The sequence below is a fragment of the Diadema setosum genome, chromosome 14 (assembly GCF_964275005.1).
Source record: "Diadema setosum chromosome 14, eeDiaSeto1, whole genome shotgun sequence".
Classification (NCBI taxonomy): Eukaryota; Metazoa; Echinodermata; class Echinoidea; order Diadematoida; family Diadematidae; genus Diadema; species Diadema setosum.
This window is the reverse complement of record NC_092698.1, coordinates 36,018,550-36,025,146: the sequence shown is the minus strand read 5'-3', so window position 1 is coordinate 36,025,146 and position 6,597 is coordinate 36,018,550.

Sequence of the window (6,597 nt, the reverse complement as noted above, 5' to 3'; positions counted from 1 at the left end):
TGTTACCATGGCAGTGGACTATCTGCTGTTTAAAGAAAAAAAAAAATGTGTTTTGCAAATTTTGTTCGAATCGCTTAAAAACGGGAGAAGTGGTTTGAGACTTGTTCCACCCACAAATTTTGTACATGATTGTGTAAAAAAAATGCTGTTGTAGTGACAACTCATTTCTTTACACTGACAAAGGCTGACTTTGGTGCAAATTACTTCTTTCATAAAGAAAGAAAACTGCCAGTCTTAAGACTTTGTTATAATGGTAGTTGCTTGTGCCGATTTATCGCTTACATCACTTATTCCCAATCAGATGAATATTGCTCAGGTTATTCCAATTCAATGAGGCGGGTCAAAGGGAGAAATCGGCAATTACTGTACAAGTAACGCCTATTATCTATTATTCTTTTTCCCAAAAAAAAAATTCAGAGAAGTGTGTGTTTAACTTGCTGTATTTTTGGAAAAGTGCATTACAATGTACTGTACTTATAAACGGTTCAGGTTACCAATGGGACATTCCAAGTTTTCTGCTGTTGCTGAATTTATACATACATGTACACGATGTACATTTCACTGTCGTCATTGTAGTGACATTAAGTCACTGTAGTTGTAGTGGAGTATTGGATGGGTGGAATGTAGTGACCCAAGTAAAAGAAGATAGCCACTCTTTACTTTCAATTTTACACAAAGAGATAATTGACCTTTTTTCTTGACCTTTTTCTTAGATCTCAGTAAACCATTTGACTCTAAAATTATATTACAAAGACATATGGTCAAAGTGGACCATTACAATGGTCAAATAGCTTATTAAGTCGGTGGAAAAAACATGTTCATAATAGTATTATTAAATCTGATAGGACAGTGAAATGTGGAGTTCCCCAAGGATTTACACATGGTCCTATACAGTGCGCTCTCATTACAACGAACACGGTTATAACGAAATTTCGTTATAACGAAGTAAAACTTCTGGTACCAAAATTAACACCATTACAGTCTACGGTACAAAATTCGCTTATAACGAACATAGTTATAGCGAAATTTTCGTTATAATGAAGTCTTTTCTGAGCGCCACTGACAAAGAAAAACTAAAGAAATGTGCTCCGTTATAACAAATGAGAATTGCTTTCGAAAATACGTAGTGGAACAAGCATTTATAGCGTCTCTGCATGGGCGAACGCTCCACATCACTTTGTGCTCGCTCCTTGTGTCACACACAGTTTCTGAGGGGAACTTGCGTTTAATATTGTAATACAATAATCCAATCCCATTTCACATAGCTTTCCAGTGTATGATGAGTATTCAGCAAACAGAATATGATATATGCGTGGTTTTCTTGTTTTCGTTATACATTGTATTTGTTCGATTATAACGAAATTTCGTTATAACGAAAGAAAACTGCCGGTCCCGAGCATTTCGTTATAACGGGAGTGCACTGAATTTTGTCATTTTTGGTAAACATTAACCTTTACAATGTTTCGGATTCTTTGCAATTGATGTCTGCAGGTGACATCAGTGTGTCTATAAAAGGAAAAAAAAAAACAAAAAAACACAAAACAAAACAAAAACTTAATAATAAATTCACTAAACTTGACTGGTTAGATTTTACTGACCTTGTTCTTGATGCAAATAAAACAATTTATATGTTTTTTTACAAAAAAGAAGCATACATGTTAATGAAATCAAGATAAAAAAATAAAGATAAACATGTTTATAATTACAAGGTTCGTGCAAATAAGTTGCTGGATTTAACAAACTTTATTGATATGAACATATTGGTGTTGTATGCAACCAAGGGGGGTAAATGATCGGAATATTCAATGTGCTATACCTATTCAAGAAAAAACAAAACAAATCTACCTCATTTGAATTATGCAACAGCTTGGGCAAACTCGGGTATGACTAATGTCAGGTTATGTTTACCTCAATAGAAAATATGGTCTGTATTATTTATCACAGTGATTTAATTGCACACACAATGCTTTTTTTCAAACTGTCATTTTGAAATTTTGTAATTGACTGATATTTATGAATCTATGTTTTTAGAAATGCTGCCACAACTTTTGATCGACTGTTATCATTGAATGATAACAGGAGGTATGATATAACAAAGGATAATTTTTTACTTCTGAATGCCAGAACCTTATCATCATATACAATGTAAAATCCTGTATTTTGCTATGGGCCCAAAATTTGAAATAGTATTCTGACTGAAATAGGACAGAGTTCATTGTTAAATGAACATGTATTTTAATAAAAAGAAAGCAAAGTTTTATTTCATAAATCAAACTGAAATTGCATGTTATATCATATTTTCCTAATCACTTGTCAATGTGTGCATGTGCAAAGTTATATCTTAATTGTGATAAAATCAATTAAAATTTTATATGGGGACAAGCATCTATATAAGGCATAGCCTTATAGCCCATCTGTCTCCGAAAATTTAAAATGTAATTGTTAATTTGAAATGTTATATTTTTAGTGTTATTCTCTTGTAATCACTCCTTGGTCATGCTTAAAGATATCTTTTATGCTTTGTATTTTATTTTGTTTTGTACTGAAAGCATTGAATAAACTGAACTAGTGGCTACATATTGTGGTGTAAATACCAGAGTTTTTCATAACAATTATAATTTACCGCAGTATTGCTGGTGCACAAGCCCTCCTATGAGGCTTCTTGTACGTGATGAATGAGTGTCTCCCTGTAACTCGAATTGAAATGTCAGTAATATACATGTAGGCCTACTGTCTGAGGTAGTGAACAACACAGGTGCTTGTATCCTCAATTCTACAACAGTTCCAGATTTCCTGGTCTTCTTTGTTTGAGTTGATTATCCCCATAAAACTTGACTGCATTATCCATCAAACACTCACTGTGTCAAGATGAAAATAGAGAGTGTGGTAAGGCTTGTTTGTGCACTACAGACCTTCTTTTTTTTTTTTTTTTTTGCTTGTTAGCTCATGAAACCTGGAAGTGCCCCCTCCCCACTTTCAGATTGAGACATGTAACAAGGTTTATCTTGGCCAAAAGTAAACGAAAAGTGAAATATTTTCCCCAAGAGATATGTGGTACTTAGGCCTACAATCAAACTTTATACATTTCTATTTACTATTCTATTTACTAGCCCGACCAGACACTGTTACGCTATGCGAAAATGGTACCATGTACAGCGACTGGGCTGTGTATAGTTACTTATTTACAACTCAAGAGCCCCCTCCAAGTTTACACAGAATTAGACAATGTACTCCTCATCACTTCTAGAATTCACTTGGCAGCCACAGAATTTATGACTATCACACTGCTGTCTCTCCACCATTTTGAGATACAATGTAACAATTACAAAGTAAATTACATGCAATTTTAAATACGATTTTTACACAGTAACTAACTAGTACACAGTAAAGGGACCGTACAGTTTTGGTTGAGACCTAATTTCAGGTTTCTAACATTTTCTGGCGAGATAATGAGAAACCTCTTATTAAATATGAAAGAGCATGTAATTCTATGAGGAATTCAATGTTTATTTGATGAAAATTGGTTTTGAAATGGCTGAGATATCCAGAACAGAGCGATTCTAATAAGTGTGGGACCCACACTTTATTACGATCGCTTTGTTTTACTTTGTTTTTGGATGTTTCAGTCATTCCAAACCCGATTTTCATCAAATAAACTTTAAATTCCTCTTCAAATGGTATGCTCTATACTATTTCATAAGTGTTTTCTTGGTATCTTGCAAAAAGTTAAAAGCCCAATTCTCATCTCCACCAAAACTGTACCATCCCTTTAATCCTAATAACATTCATGCTGTCCGATTCCCTTCCCCTCTCCCTCTCCCTGTCCTTCACCCCATTTCTCTCCATCCCCCTCTCCTTTCTTTTTCTCTTTCTGCATTGGACTACAAGTTTCTCTTCACCCATTCCCCACAAATACTGCATGCATATCCATCATCTGTTGTATACTGTATAAACGGTTATTGATAATAACTAGAATTATCACTGAAGGTGATTAATACCCCCGCCCCTAGTGTTGCTTTATAGTATGTGATGTCATGAGGGCAATGACGTTAATACCAAGTTTGTGCATTTGTCGAATTGGAAACAGAATAATTTTAGTTTACTGTACAATTACAGAGTTGACTCTGAGTATAAAACTTACAACAAATGGAAACATGCTTTCCCTCAGCATCACTACACTTAAAGACAATCATACACACCAAATTTGACCTTCATAGCTTGAATGGTTTATTTTGATACAAAAATGAGTGGTTACCATGGCAACACATTTTCCTTAAACTAACACAGTGGTGTCTTCCAAAACTACACTTCTAGATCATGATACATACTAAATTTGACTTTAATTGCTTGAATGATGGTAAAGTTATTCGATTTGCAAGGTTTTGGTAAAATTGTAGTTACCATGGCAACGGTTTGTGTGACAAACACAAAATTATGTGTTCCACATCTATACCTCAGGGCCATAATGCCTACCAAATTTGGTTTCAATTGCTTGAAAACTGTGGGAGAAGTTCACTCCAAAGGATTAAAAAAAAACAACAACAACATGCAGTTACCATGGCAACGCATTGTCCGATACAAATACAAAGGACATTTTGCAAAACTAGACTTAGAGAGCATCATACACACCAAATTTCACCTTCATAGATTAAATAGTTCAATTTGATACAAAAATGAGTGGTTACCATGGCAACACATTTTTCTTATATTAACACATTGGTGTCTTGCATAACTACACCTCCCGATCATCGTCTTAATTGCTTGAATGATGTGGAAGTTATTCAATCCACAAAGTTTTGGTAAAATTATGGTTACCATGGCAACGCTTTGTCCAATAAACACAAAAATTATGTGTTCCATATCTATGCCTTAAGGCCATAATGCCTACCAAATTTGATTTCAATTGCTTTAAAACTGTGGAAGTTGTTCACTCCAAAAGATTTCGAAGAAAACATGCGGTTACCATGGCAATGCTTTGTCAAGTACAAACAAAGAGTGTCTTGCATAACTACACCTATAGATCATCATAGATACCAATTTTGAAATTGATTGCTTAAATACTATGGAAGTTATTCAATCCACAAGGTTTTGGTAAAATTATGGTTACCATGGCAACGCATTGTCCGACAAACACAAAAAACATGTCTTGCACATCTATACCTCAATATCATCATTTACCCTAAGTTTCATTTAAATTGCTTCAAAACTGTAGGAGTTCGCGACGCAAGATTTTGCAACAGACAGACCGACCGACCGCCCGCCCGCACGACCAACATCGTGGTGATTCCTACATACCCCCTTCACACTATGTGTGGCGGGGGTAGAAAGTGAGGAATACCCTCTCCCTCTCCCCCTCCCCCTCCCCCCCCCCCCAAAAAAAAAAAAAAAAAAAAAAAAAAAAAAAAACCGAATACTTAGTACTGGGTGGCACATCAACTCAATTGCATTGTATTGATGTCAAGTAGAGGTGCACTAAGAGCTAATTTACACTAGAGCAGAAGCACTCAAAAAAAAAAAAAAAAAAAAAAAAAAATATATATATATATATATATATATATATATATATGTATACCAGCAATTATGTGTTTCTATGCACCACATTGCCGGCACAAAATCTCTTGCTGCACTTGAGAATGTAGCAAACCGTTGAAGTAGGAGTATGATGAGGCCTTGAGATATAATGTATAAGTTAACAGTTTTCCATGTCGATTACAGAAAACACAACACACATCTCAGTAAAATTGAAAATGCATAATGGCTATATGTTAACCCATCGAGGACGGGATGATTTTGCGGGTTAAGAGCAAAATGTTATATGGTTTTTGGTAATTGTAAGACTACAGTATCAAGGTATCAAATCTTCATCACCAACTCTTTCACTGCCTGACTAGGCCATCTTGCTCTGGCTTTAAACTTGCGCAAATAATGACTCTACTTTACACAAGAAGAGCGTTCCACATGTCTGGGTATACAGTATCTTGATAGATTTCGGTTCAACTTGGGGGAAAGGAAGCAAGTGACATATGACTTGGTTCTTTATGATAGCATGCTCAACCTGACCGCTAGGTTGTGAGTGGAATCACTCATCCTGCTAAAAGATATTCAGATCAAGATATCAATACACTTCACTGATTCTGACGTAAATGACGAATACATTTTGGTCCTTTACATACACATGAAACAACACCTGTCACTTACTTCCTTTTGCTAGAGTTGGGCAAGTTTATGCCAAACACCACTTCAGTGATTATCAACCAGATGAATGTCCAGCAAAGCTCAGATTAGATTAAATATTTTCTGTTGCATGTTCTCTGTTCTGTGCACATCCATTCCACATCACATACACATACTGTACACCATTCCAACCCTAGTGATTTATTGATGTATGTGATGATGCATGTTCTTTGCACATCTATTCAAACATCCCATTGGAAAGATGAATTACAAGGACCAAGACTTTTGACTTTTCATTGCAATCATTTCAAGCTAATAATTTCCTTACTTCTATCATCCTACAAAGCTAGATGACATTGGATATTATCCCCTGAAATTACCTCTCAAAACTTACACTGTTAGTCAAAATTCAGGGACATTGTG